Here is a 14,542-nt window from a genome sequence, read left to right as displayed (position 1 = left end):
AAAAAAAATAACCCTCAAAATGATACCAAGAAGAACTATCAAAGATAAATTGTATTACAAATGGTTTGCAAAAATTTGTTAGCAGTTTAATGTTCCTGAAATCATCCAGTCATCAGTCTCCACACTGCAGCTTTGGGCTCCTGGTTCCTCAGGCTGTAGATGAGGGGGTTCAGGACTGGAGGCACCACCGAGTACAGAAATGACAGGGCCACATCCAGGGATGGCGACGAGATGGATGAGGACTTTAGGTTGGCAAATATGCCAGTGCTGATGAACAGGGAGACCACGGCAAGGTGAGGGAGGCAGGTGGAAAAGGCCTTGTGCCATCCCTGCTCAGAGGGGATCCTCAGCACAGCCCTGAAAATCTGCACATAGGAGAAAACAATGAACACAAAACAGCCAAATACCAAACAGGAACTTACAGCAATGAGCCCAAGTTCCCTGAGATAGGATTTGGAGCAGGAGAGCTTGAGGATATGTGTGATTTCACAGAAGAATTGGTGCAGGGCATTGCCATGGCACAGAGGCAGGGAAAATGTATTGGCTGTGTGCAGCAGAGCATTGAGAAAGGCACTGGCCCAGGCAGCTGCTGCCATGTGGGCACAAGCTCTGCTGCCCAGGAGGGTCCCGTAGTGCAGGGGTTTGCAGATGGACACGTAGCGGTCATAGCACATGATGGTCAGCAGATAAAACTCTGCTCCAATGAAGAACACAAAGAAAAAGAGCTGAGCAGCACATCCAGTGGAGGAGATGTCCCTGGTGTCCCAGAGGGAATTGTGCATGGCTTTGGGGACAGTGGTGCAGATGGAGCCCAGGTCGCTGAGGGCCAGGTTGAGCAGGAAGAAGAACATGGGCGTGTGCAGGTGGTGGCTGCAAGCTACGGCGCTGATGATGAGGCCGTTGCCCAGGAGGGCAGCCAGGGAGATGCCCAGCAAGAGGCAGAAGTGCAGGAGCTGCAGCTGCCGCGTGTCTGCCAATGCCAGCAGGAGGAAGTGTCTGATGGAGCTGCTGTTGGACATTTTCTGTGTCTTGGCATGGGAATCTGTAAAAAAAGGAACCATGGAATAGTTGGGTTTGGAGAGGACTTGAAATATCCCAGCACAGCGTGGGGGCACTTTCCCCCCACTGCCTGCCCAGGGCTCTGCTGCCTGGAGCTGTCCCTGCCAGCAGCTGCTTCCCTGTGCCCAAGGCTGGGCCCTGCCAGTGCTGCCAGAGCCCAGCCCAGCCCTTGCGGCTCATCCGTGCCCTGCAGACCCCTCCCAGCTCAGGCACTTCCTAGGGACAGCTCTGCTCTGCAGGCTCTGATGGCAACATCACAGCAACCCTAAGGAGTCTGGAAAAGTGACACTGATGCTGCCTCTAAGGGCTCCTGTGATTATTTCTGCATTGCCTGGTTTATTAAGATCTGAGTGAAAATATTTTGATTCTTCTCCGCATGAAATGAGAGATGAATACCTATGGGCAATTTCCTATAATGGCCACCCAGCGTAGTAGAATATAAAAGCAGGATTTTCCCTTTTATGCAGCCGTTAGCTTGCTGTGCTCCCTGTATAATCTCCTTGGAAATGTCATGCAGTTAAATGTCAGGCTGGGAGCAGTCCTGAACAATGCAGCAACCTCCACACACAAGGAGACACTTCCAAGCCTTACCAGCTGTCTCCTCCCACCCAGATCTTGTCCCCCAGTGCTGGGAGCCGGTCCAGGGCTGGCTGAGAGCTGTCCCTGGCTGGCAGCAGAGTCCCTGCCCCAGCACAGCGCCCTGGGCTGCAGGACCCTGCTCTGCAGGACAGCCCTGGGCACCCCTGGCTGCTCTGCACAAGAGACAATCAGAGAATGGACTCACAGGGTCTGTAGGCATTGGGATGTTCCAGCTTTAGGAGATGGCTCCAGGAGCTGCAGCTGCATTGTCCTGCAGCCAGAGGTTCCTGTGCCAAGGGCTGGCAGTGATTCTGTCCCAGTCACTTCTCAGCACCTTCCCAGCCCTGACTGATTGAAGCTCTCTGTGCCTCTGTGCTGTGCCTGGGGTGGCTGCAGGCAGTGCCCCAGCCCTGCTGGGCTGGCAGAAGAACTGCTCATCAAGAGAAATGTGCTTTTGAAGCTCTTCTTGGTTACCAGGAGCTTCCTCTGTGCCAGGAACCCAGCCCAGCTCAGCAGCACAGACACAGCACCAGGACATTAATGAGCCTCTGGGGCTTTGTGCTCAGGCCCTAAACATCAGTCCCTGAGAGGGAGCTGAAGAAACCTCTCCAGAACTCCAAGGCAGAATCCAATTCCAAAGTTTCTTGGACTTTTAATGGGTCCCACTGAGGAGCACAGCTGAGAAAGTTTCTCCAGGCCCCAGGCAGAGCAGAGAACTGGAGGCAGTGATGACAGGTGGGGACAAAGAGAAGCCAAGTCTTGGTGCCCTGGGGCACAGCAGCAGGGTCTGTGCCACCAAGGGCTGTGAGGAGACACCTTGTCCTGAGGCCCTGGGGCCTCCTGGCACAGCCCCAGCCAGGCTGGGCACTGTCAGCCCCTTGTACTGCCCTCAGCATCCCCCCCTAGCCCACATCCCCGTGGCCTCAAGGATGGCCTTGAAAGAGTCCCAAGGCTCCCTGGGGAGCCTTGCTCAGGAATGGCCCTGGGGGCTCCTTCATGCTCCAAGAGACTGCAGGTTTTTTAAAGAACTTTGGGTTTGGCTTTTGCCTTGGAGTCTCTGAGAGGTTTGTGCAATCATGGCCTCCAATTATCTGCAGTAATTATTCCCTGGAGAGGCTTTGTCAGTAACAACACTCAGTGGGGCTCATTAATACTACAGGGTACTTCAGTCATTTTAAGGTACTTGGTGTTTCCCTTTTGATACACACTGTGTGAGAGGTTTTACAATCATGGCCCCAATTATCTGGTTTATTGAGTCCCTGGGGACCTTTGTACTGACACTCAGTGGGGCTCATTAATGCTTTGATATACTCAGGGTTTTTAAGGTACTTTATGGATTTAAGTATACTTTTAGGTACTTTTAAGGAATTACCTTCCAAAATTGAGTGTCTGAGAGGGTTTTGTGCCATCCTGACCTCCAGTTCTCTCCTCCAAAGAGTCCATGAGGAGCCTGTTGGGAATCTTCCCTCTTTCTGTTTTACAACAAAGACAAAACTGAAAGAATTTTGTAAGACTTTCTAAAAGCATCTAAACAAACATGAGACAATTAACAATACAACAACAACTAGGAAAATTAAATGTCCTGTTTTAGATAGACATCATTCAACCCTTTTATCCCTTGGATTGGAAGAGTTTATTGAACCAGTCTTTGTTTTCCACTTGAAGCTTCTTGAACTCTTCATTCAGTACTTGAATGCTCTTGTGGATTGACTCGCTGTGGCTGGAGAGGTTCATGCAACACATGCCCTCAGAGTCTACACAGCCATGCCCATGTGCCCAGAGTTAAAACTCTATCACCGTTCTGCAAGGTAGCATGTTTGATGGTCTCTCTGTCTGAGAGCAGGCCACTCAGTGTGAGGGAGGTAGCATTGATTTGCTTACTTAACAGGCACCCAGGATGGTCTGCTTGTCCTAAAGCTTTAGCTGCAGGCACCCAAGGTAGTCCAAATTGGGGGTGCTGCCATCCAATACCTGGATTAAAGCTTTCAAAGCCATCTCTTTGATATCATCCAATACTTCTCTGGGGATTCCTGCTACTTGTTCATCCGGTAGGCTGTGTTTTCTTTCTCCAGCTAGATGGTTGATTGTCAATTCCGCCCTTGCCTCATTATTAGCATACTCATTGCTATTAGCATAATAAACACTTCCATCCCTCTTCCCACAGGGTGTATTCTGTAAATGACAACAACATAATATATTTTAAATCATAGGTTTCAGAATTTTGAAGCACCCTCGGGGTTCACGTCGGTGACCTGAGCCATACGTGCTGCCGGAAGCCTGGAAAGCTGCAAGAGCGCTCACGAAAGAGGTATGAAAAGGCAAGCAGCATATAAGTTATCCGCCACGTATCTAGAATGGCGAGAGGTAAAGGGGATAGATTTGTTATTAGCCTACGGATACGCTGAAGAAACTTTCCTTAACCCACATGAACTCTCAGAATGGAGAAACTGGGGATATACTGTGGGAAGCAGTGTTAGAAGATGATAAGTCAGCAAAGAAACCGAGCAAGCCATGGCGGGTGATATACAATACACTTCAGCATGTCTCTGAGTGCACAGCAGCAGCTGTGGCTCAGGGCGGCTGCGAGGCTGTGCTGCTCCGAACTCGGCATGGGCGCTCCGCCATGGGGAGCAGCCGCGGCGAGCGGCCGCCTGAAATGCTGCGCTGTAGCGGGGGCAGCGGCGGCAGCCGCAGGGGGTTTCGCCCCCTCCGACACAAGCGCCGCGGGACCGGAGCGCTTCTTCCAGCGGGAGCGCTCTCCCTCCGCCCCGCAGCCGGCAAAAGCTTCAGTGTGACACCTAACAGCTTAATAAATGTGACTCTTGTCAACAAAAGAAAGATTTCTACTGCAATTAAGAAGCCAGTGATAATAAACAAAGGACACCGAGGACCATTATGGTCAAGACGTTTTTCACCTAAGTTAAAAGAACTTTTTGTTTTTCCTAGCAGAGACTGTGAAAGAGACTTTAAATATCAGAAGCCCAACTAACTCAGTCAGTAGAACATTAAACTCTGGAATTATATTTTGAAAAAATTTAAAAATGTTAAAAATGTGTAAAAGTGGTTGTAGAAGTAAGATGTAATGAGTGTGTTTTTTGTATTTTTTAAGCCTTGTTTAGATGTAATAAAAGTAAAAGCAAGCACTGAATTTAAAAGAATTTTTCCACAGGTATACCTTGAACAAACTTCTTATGTCTAAGTGCATTCAAGTATAAAAATGCTGCAGCAAATATGTGAAGAAACTTGTTTAATTTAGTATTTTAGAATCAGGCCTGTAAGTAAGTTATAGTAAATGCTATATTTTATTTCTATAGTAAGTATTATCCGTTGCTAAGTAGTTTAAGTTAAATTATCTATTAAGTGCCATTAAATGTTAAATACTGTTAAGGTTTAGTTTTGTTAAGTTTATCTCCTGTTAAGTTAAGGTGTTATTAATTTTAAATAAAGCTAGATTGTTTAAATTATATTAGGTTTAAGTTATGTAGAATTTAAAGTCAGTTAAGTTTTGTTAAAGTTTTGTTAGATTTAAGTGATTTTACATGTAAATTGTGTTGATTTAAAAATCTGTTAAGTTTAAGTAAAGATAAGTTTAAGTAATGTTAAGTTCTATAAGGTTTAAATATTTTAAGTTTAAGTATTTTAAGTCTAGGTACTATTCAGTTAAAGTGATGTTAGATAGATTTATCCTTTTACGATAGGCATTTATTTTTATGACTTGTGTGCGAAGTTTTGTTGTGAACATCAGAGAAACTCTAGTTAAAAAAGGACAATCAGAAGCATTTGTGAGTAGAGCCATTCCTGTTTGAATTATATCTGCTGTCTGAGAATAGAAAGCAAACTGACCAGACAGTTGACATGGGTGAAACCTGCCCACATGTTACTCCTTTAGCTTATTTTTGTAGGTTGTATTAGCACACCTGAGTTTTGTTTGAGCCTTGTAGCACATAGAATCCTTTTTGTATCTGTTATATAGCATATCCTATAAAAAGTGACAGCCTTTTTGGTTTGTTTCCCTGGCTTAGATCCCTTGTAAGGGAGAAACCTTGCTAGCTGAGAATATTGTTTAGTTGTTAGAATTGCCTATTTTTGTGTTGCAAAGAGTGTGACACAGTTAGCCCATAGAATTTTGCTTTTCATAAAAAATAAAAACAGGGGAAGTGTTGGGAAATTTAGGAGGCTGGAGATTGGAAAAGTACAAAGCCGTGGCTAATTCCAAGTCCTGCACCTGTGAGATAGCGTGTCCTTGGGCCTAGCTGTAGCAGGATAACAAATAGTAAAAGAGACATGAGAAAAGAGAGAAGTAACACCTAAGGAATGCGGATGAGTTAATGGTATAGTTTAACCAATAGATTGCTTGGCTTACAGAATATTCATGAGCTTATTATTTGCTGTATAAGTGTTTGATGCTTTCTTCAATAAACTGGACCAGTGATGAACCACCTGGTGTCCTGGTCCCCTTCCTACCCCCAGAGAGAAGAAGATCCCTCCCCCAGAAGTTGGGTGGAGTTGAAGTAACATGAGGCCTAACCCAGGCTGTCTGTCCCTCTGGGTTCGCCACCAGCATGGGCCACAGGCTCAAGTAGCATTGCGCTGTCCCTCCCAGACCCACGACAGATGTCCCCACTGGATCCAGGGGCCACTCTGGGGGCCAGGCAGCAAGGGAGAGAACCATGATGTCAGCACCGCTGTTGAGAAGCCGGCGGAGGTGGATTTCCAATGGCGTCGCACCAGGAACAGACAGGGTACACAGCATCTTGGGACGGTCCTTGGTCAGGACAGCAGTCCAGCGAACTTGAGGCGGTCCAGTGTATCCAAAGCCACCAGCTACACGCAACCGGTCAGCTGTCCTGCAAACAGAAGACTTAAAAGGCACAAGTTGAGCAAGTTGCGTCCCTTTCGGGATCGTGACGGGAGGGGGTGGGTGTGGAGACCATGACACAAATCTGCCCTGTGAAATCTGCATCAATGAGCCCCAGGGGCACAATGATGCCCTGAAGGGTGGCACTAGATCTCCCCATCAGGAGAGCACTCATGCCCCCACCCAAGGGATCAAAGGAATCCAGGGGAACCTTGTGTATTTTACAAGATTCTAAGACAACTGTTGCTGTGGTGCAGACATCCACACCTTCTGATCCACGGGTGCTGGCTACAAGCTGGCAAAGGAGACCTCCATCGGCTGCAGGGTCTGGAGAGAAGCTTGTGTCTGGGCACGTCCCTGCTGCGCGCTCTGCTTCACATTTGCCGAGCCTGGTAAAGCCTGGCCATTAACATGAACAGTCCCCTTGCAGTATTGGACATGTGATTCGACCTACCACACCGACCACATAAGAACATGGGAAATCTGAACTTCTGTGCTTTCTTCCTCTGCTTCTTGCCAGCTGCGCAGTCCCCTGCTGTGGCCGCCCACCCTGCGGTGCTGCCCAGACTGGCTGCACAGCGGCAGCCACGTCAGCCAACTTCTGACCCAAGGGGATGATGTCCGCACAGGTCTCCGCCATCTGAGAGACAGTAGGAAAACCAGGCAGAGCCACTATGACCCTCCTACAAGCATCATTCCAATTACACTTCACATGGTTTTCAAACACAATCCTCTTTGCCACAGGATCAGGCACCTGCCCCTAATCAGATGCAGTCAGCCTTGCCGCAAATGCCATGAAAGGCTCATCATCCCCCTGGACAATGGTTGCAAACGGCTGCCTCGGAGCAGCCATTTCCAGGGTCTGAACAATCGCTGCCATGCCCAATGTGTGGCACTGATCAAGCACAAGGGGATCGAAGCCAACGTGCCCCTGAGCATTTTCATAAAGCCCTGTGCCCAGCAGCATGTCAGTGACATCCACACGCCTGGGGTTCTGCGGCGCCAGCGCAGCATTCTGCACCACTGCTTGGGCCGCCAAACGAGCCCACTTGGTCTCAAAAACATCAAACTGCACAAAGTCAAAAAGCGAATGTGCTACACGACAGAGGTCATGAGGTGTCAGCACATCCATAACAAACTTCCGGAGAGTCTGCATAACCTCAGCAGACTCCAAACCATGCTGAGCAACCACATCATGGACTTCCCTCTCCAGCTTATACACAAGCGGTTCATGTGTGTTATGAGTAACACCCCTGAGCATAGGGAAAGCCTGGGGACCTTCCAACAAAGCCACAGCACCTGCCGTGTCCCGGCCCTTGGGCCCCACAGGGACAAGAGGAGATGATTGACAGAATGCCAGCTCAACACCACTTGCCCCTGCACACCTTGCAGCCAGAGAAGCCCCCTCCATGACCCAGCAGATGCCATGAGGAGGCAGGCTCAGACATCTCATCGGACTTGGTTTTGGCTGCTTGCCAGAAACGCTCAGGGTTCCTCGGACGCACGGTCACCTGGCACGAGGAAAGTGTCCACAAATTCGGTGAGGAAGCGCCACGGCCCCAGGCACCCACCGGCCTCCCACCTGCCATGTTGGCATTCACACTAAAGGTAAATACCTCAGCGCCCTGTCGCGCCACAGCCCTGGCAGGGGGTGCCTTGGCGGGCACAGGTGCCAGCACGGCCTGCAAACCCAGTGTGGACTGGGACAATGTGACAGTGGTCACAAGGGTTTTCAGGATGAGAGAGAGACAAGAATGTTGACTCCATGATCAGAAGGCTTGATTTATTATTTTATTATATATATACTATATTTTAACTGTACTAAAAAGTAATAGAAAGGGAAAGGTTTCTCGGAAGGCTAAGCTAAGTATACAATCGAAAAGAATGAATAACAAAGATCTGTGTCTCATCAGAGAGCAAGAGCAGCTCTGCCGTGAGTGGTCAGTAAATCCAAACATCCACAGGAGGCTAATCACGGATCCACCTGTTGCATTGCACAGCGGCAGATAACCATTGTTTACACTTTGTTGCTGAAAGGTCTCAGCTTCAGGAGGAAAAATCCTAATGAAAGGATTTTAATGAAAAGTTGCCTGCGACAGGATGAGACCAGCGCGGGGCCCCTGTCCCCGACATGGAGGAGGGGAGGGGTGCCGAGAGAGGTGCAGCCTGTGGAGCCGCATCACTGCAGCACGGCACAAGGGAGCCTGGCACCGCCAAATCCACCCCAAGGGAACCATTGCCATTCCCCAGTTGGACCTGTCCCCTAGCACACCGTCCCAGGGTGGGGAGAGAGCTCCACATTGCACAGAAACTCAAACTTCCCCTCGTCCATGTCCGAGACAGAAGGGCTCCACTGGGAACTCCGAGGGGTACAAGAACCAGACCCCCGCCAAAGATCCTCACACTTTTTCCACCGCACCAGCAGTGACCCCACATCTACGGTGCAATCATCAAAGAGGGCCTCCATGGGGCGGACCCCCACAAGAGACCACTCCTCCTTGGAGAACGGCTTTGCAGAGTCTGAAAAGAGCCCTCACAGAAACAATCGCTCAAAATCATTCCAGGAAATAGAAACCTGTTTCCACTCCAGGACCCCCCCTCCAGAGATCCAAAATGAGGAAATCCTCCTTGAAACCCACAGCAGTTGCCATTACCCCAAGAACAGCAGGCAAAGCACCAAAGAGGGGTGACAATAAAAGCTCACCGGCAATCTGCACTTTGTCTCAGCCTACGCTGCAGTACATTTGGCCGTCACCAGATGTCACTAGAGGACAGAAAAGAACAGAAGCACACGTGGCTGTTCTCAAGGTGAAGAAAAAACGTGAAGTTTATATTCTGACTCCAACATTTATAGTTTTCCAAAAGTGACAGAGGATTGGATGGTGACAGTGACACCTCTCCAATGACACTGATTAAACCAACAGCCCTTCAACTCTCTCCTCCTCCATAAAAGGAATGCGAAACAAGGAGTTATTTACAAGAAAGTGTGTGAGAAAGTTCAATACAAGAATGTCAACATGAGAAGGCTTAGAAAATCTTAAAAAACCAGGATGACACAAGTTGGGCTAAACTTGGCCACTGGTGACTGCTTCTCTGGTGACTGCCCCTGCACCACTGGGGCTCACTTTTTTCCTTCCTATGGAGACCATTGTGACACTCTGGGGCCTCGTGGAACCAAGAACATCTTTCTGTTCTCTTCGAACCAAGAACATGTGGCCCAGTTGGGCCTCACGGTCCCAAGGGGCCAGTGTGAAGCAGAAGGGCTTTGTGGAACCAAGAGGCTATTGCTGCATTTCAGGGCCTTGTGGAGGCAAAGGGCCATTGTGATGCTGCAGGGCACTTTGGATTCATGGAGAACATTGTGGCATTGCAAGGCCCCATGGAATCAGGGAGACCATTGTGACCCTGCAGGGCCTCATGGAAGGAAGGGGCCATTGTGACACTAAGGGAAGTTGTGGAACCAAGGGAATCATTGTTGCACTACTGGGCCCCAATGGAACCAAGGGACCATTGGACAAAGTGGGACTTCATGGAACCTATAGACCATTATGGCACTGTGGGGCCTTGTGGAACAATGGAGACCATTAAGATCCTTAAGGACTTGTGTAATCAAGTGACTGTTATGACACCTGAGGGCCTCATGGAAGCAAGGAGTCATTGTGACACTGCAGGGCCCTGTGGAACCAAGGGAACATGAAATAGGTGTGGCTGCCTTGGCTTCCCAGGGGTCACCTGACAAGTCTGCCTGACCTTGGAATGGAGAAGGCCATTCCCATCTGCCCCTGAAACATTGGGGCTCTGGGCTTTGCTTTTTACAGAAAAGAACTGTCCATTTTTCCAGGCATCCATGGCCAAAATTCCAATTCCACCTCCAAATATCTGTATATTCAAGGATTGCTGCCAGACTAAAGTTGCCAGGACAGACAAGTCTGGCTGGTCATTGACTCTTAAGTGGCAGCACTCATCTATTTTCCAAACACTGGAAAGGGCTCTGTGCTTTTCTTTGTATGGAAAAAAAATTCCACTTTTCCAGGCACAAATGTTCTAAATTAGGACTCCGCATTCGTGATTTTAAATATCCAAGGGTTGCTCCAAGCAAACCTGCCAGGACAGACAGATGAGGCTTACTTGGCCTCTTAGATGGCTGCCGTTCATCAGCTCCTGAAACATTGGGGCTCTGTGGTTTCCTTCCTATGGAGACCAATGTGACATTTGAGAGCCTTGTGAAATGAAGGGGCCATTGTGACACTGCAGAGCCTTGTGGAACCAAGGACAGCATTGTGGCTCTCTTTGGCCGCATGGTCCCAAGGGGCCAGTGCAAAGCAGCGGTGTGGGAGTTAGCCCAGCTGTAACTCAGAGTCAGACAGATTTTACCCTGGAAGAACTGGGCGTGAGTTTCAAGTTCTAGGAATCTTTCCATTTACTTAGGGTGAGCTTGAAACTTTTCCCATAAGCCTTTAGTGTTGTTATGCTAAATTGTCCAAGTTCTACTCCTGTATTGGTTTATTGGTTACTTGTTTCTTCTATATGGTTATTGTTCTAGTTTTCTAGCCCCAAGTGTCTATCTTGTGACTTCCTCTTTGTCTCAGGTTTTAGGATACTGCCCCTCATACCGTGCTTGACTTCTCCATGTTTATTGTTTTTCACCCTGTAATTAAAGTTCTATTTTGGGAAACTCCATCAAACCCACTCCTTTTCATTTTTGCCACCTTCGCCCTGCTGAAGTCAGGGACTCAGAGAGGTTTGTTGCAGCCACCCTCATTGTGACATTTGGCACCCGAACAGGCACCATGACATTCAGGCCTCCCTGTGTCAGTCATGTCAGCTGGGGTTAGCTGATGGATAGGTCAGTGTTCCCCGGGATTTTGGATTGTGCCAGGCCTGGCGGATTCATTGTTGCTTCAAGGGACCTCGGCCCGGGATCGGCAGGGGCAAAAACGATTTGACCTGTATAGGATTGCATGTGGGTTTGGGGAAATGCAAGACATTTATTGCCCATTTTGCCACTGTGTTTTACAATATGCACCCAAGTCCCATTATTGATTTGGTGTGTTCTGGTGACTGTTGCCCCTAAGGTGGAGAAGGAGAAAAATGGGCAGCTAGATGTCCAAAGTAGAAAGGAGCATATATGGATGCTTTAAGTTAATTCTAACAGATCGTGACAAAATATTTTCAAAGAACAAATTAAAATCAATCGTGAGGTGGATCATTAAAAATTTCCCAGATGTCTCTGCTGATGAAATCCATGCCAGTGAATTTTAGGACTCAGTGGGACCTAAACTGTACAACCTTTCGATCAAAAGGGAGCCCATTGCAGCCCACATGCTCCCCATCTACCACACCATCCTTGAGACCCTTCACCAGCAAGCAATGTCTCAAAAACTCAATCCGTTGGTCACTCCTAACTCAGGACCTCCCCTTAAACATGCCTTTCTCAGACCTTCCACAATAGTCCAAGATGGCAATGGCCACGCAGTCTTGGAGCATCATGCCCTGCAGACTCAAGATGGAAGGAGCCTGAATGTGGCTTGGGAGCCGGATCATCCTCCCTCCATCTGGTGTCCTCCACTTCCTGCTACCACAACCTTCTCTTCTGCCCCGAACAAACCTCCAGACTCCATCTCCACAACTGTGGGTCATGTCCCTACTGTCAATCATTCCACTTTCACCCTGGGCAATGCCTCCAGAACTCTACCCCAGAAGTCCTCCATTGTAAATCAAGGCCCTTCCTCCCCAACACCTGACAAAATGGCAGTGCCCTTTGCCTCACCCTCCAGCAATAATATAACCCCATGGTCAAATATACTAAGCCCAACTGTCACACTATTTCTAAACCAAATGTTTCTCCTCCAAGTTATTCTTCCTCCCTCATTGCCCCCGTATGCTATGAAAGAAGGGGGCAGAATCCCAGGTATCAGCCATTGATTTACAGGGAAATCAAGGATATGTGTAGGGCAGCTAAAGACCATGGAAGGACTTTGTTTTAATGGCCAAATGAGGGCCATGTTTACAGCACATCATAACTCCCTATGATTTAAAATGTATTAGGACCATGTTGTTGTCGCCTACAGAATACAACCTGTGGGAAGGGGGATGGAAGTGTTTACTAAATCAATTCATAGCAGACTATGCTAATAATGAGGCAAGGGCAGTGTGGAGAGATTTATTCATAATTGGTTAGCTGAGAAAGGCCATACTGACATAATGCCACTGGTTAAGCTGAAGGAAGAAAGTCAGCAGTCAGCAAGCTGAAAGGAAAGGTCAGCAGTGACCTTGCTGCAACATGAGGATAGGGAGTAGAGATTAGTCCTGAATATATCCTGAGAATATGTAGAAAGTATCAAAAATAGAACCATAGGAATGCAAAAGTAGGCGTAGGTGCTGATATGTAACTGACCAATCCTGAGCTCAACTTTTGCAATATGTATGAAGCTCATTATTAACTGTATTTAACCCGCCGTACTGATCAATAAAATTGGGCCTGTGATGATCAAATTGATGTCCTGGTTCCCTTCCGTCGACAAATGGTGGAGAATGCTGACAAAACCGAATCTCTGCCCTTTTTTCTCGGATTAAAAGAAAAAGGGGATTACGCCATGGTCAAGGAAGTTGGGTTTGGGTCCTTGCAGCCGGGATGGTGCCGGAATTTGAAGCACCCTTAAGGTTCACAACGGTGACTCAAGCCAATACGTGTCCGCCGGAGCCTGGAGAGCTGCAACAGCGCGCGCTGTTTAATAGGTATGGATAGGCAAGCGGCATATGATTTATTCGCTGGTTATTTAGAGCGGCGAGGGATAAAAGGGATAGATTTAAAAAAGGAGTTACCAGGGTTATTAGCCTATGGCCATGCTAAGGGTATCTTTTCTAATCCTCATACAGTTCATGAGCTAGCAGAGTGGAAGAAGTTGGGGGAAATACTGTGGGATACAGTGCTAGAGGATGATAAGTCAGCAAAGAAATTAGGAAAGTTATGGTGGGTGGTGTATAACACGTTACTTCAGCAGGTCTCTGAGAGAAAGGCAGCAGAAAGGGCGACAGAAGCTCATAAGAGGAATATAGGGTATGGTCGTGAGGATGATCCCCTGGCACCTTCTGTAACTAAGGTACTTATGCCTAAGAGTCCCCAGCAAAGTGGTGTGGAGGATTTTTCTATAGGCGCAGAGGAACCGTCTACACCTTTCCTGTCAGAGGGGGAGGGCGAGTCGGATGGTGGGGGTAAGAGCAAGCCAGCTTTGCCTCCGCCACCAGCTTCAGGCGGGTCGGATGGTGGGGGTGGGAGCAAGCCAGCTTCGCCTCCGCCGCCAGCTTTGCCTCCGCCGCTTCCTCTCAACGAGCCGGCTCTGGTTACAGCTTCGGTGGGGGAAGGGTCCATTTCCCCGCCAGAGCCAGCTACAGCGGGGGGGCGGATTGCCCCCCGCAGGCTGGCTCCGCGTGAGCCGGCTCCAGTTTCACTGTCAGCTCCAGCGGGGGAGGGGGGGCTCCCGCTTCCCCCGCACGAGCCAGCCTCTGCTTCACTGCCACCCCCGCGCAAAACCTCGGTGTCTGCACCGAAGCGCCAGCAGCATAGCACCCTTAAAGGGCCAGATCCCATCCCAGGGGCACACCGTGATCCATGGGGGGAGATGGCTAAACAGAGGAGGGAAGCTTGGACTTCTTTGGCGAAAGAAGTAATGCAAATGGGGGATGGTGAGGCGGTGGAAATAGCTTCTAGTCTTGCATGTCCAGTTACATACACACCACAGTATGATGCACAGGGGAACCTTACGCATAATATAGCAGAATATACTCCCTTAGATTGGAAGCTGTTAACTCAGCTACGTTCTACGGTTAGTCAGTTTGGAGTAAAAAGTGAACCTGTTAAGCAAATGTTAGATTATCTTTTTAATACTCAGGTTTTATGTCCAAATGATTTAAGAGGAATAGTTCGGTTGATATTCACTCAGCATCAGCAGTTATTGTTTAATGCACATGACGCATTACATGGAGTAATAGTAAAGGAGCTGATTGGCTTAGGGGCATTTTTACATTCAGAGGCACAGATGATAT

General features: G+C 48.6%; 1 pseudogene; it reads left to right on the top strand.

Moving 5' to 3' along the window:
• Positions 1–14,542, top strand: part of LOC134432886 (zinc finger protein OZF-like) — a 42,624-nt pseudogene that overhangs the window by 16,839 nt on the left and 11,243 nt on the right.

Source organism: Melospiza melodia (genome assembly GCF_035770615.1).
Source record: "Melospiza melodia melodia isolate bMelMel2 chromosome 7 unlocalized genomic scaffold, bMelMel2.pri SUPER_7_unloc_1, whole genome shotgun sequence".
Classification (NCBI taxonomy): Eukaryota; Metazoa; Chordata; class Aves; order Passeriformes; family Passerellidae; genus Melospiza; species Melospiza melodia.
The sequence above is the reverse complement of the archived record's forward strand: the minus strand, read 5'-3'. Positions and strand labels throughout refer to the sequence as shown.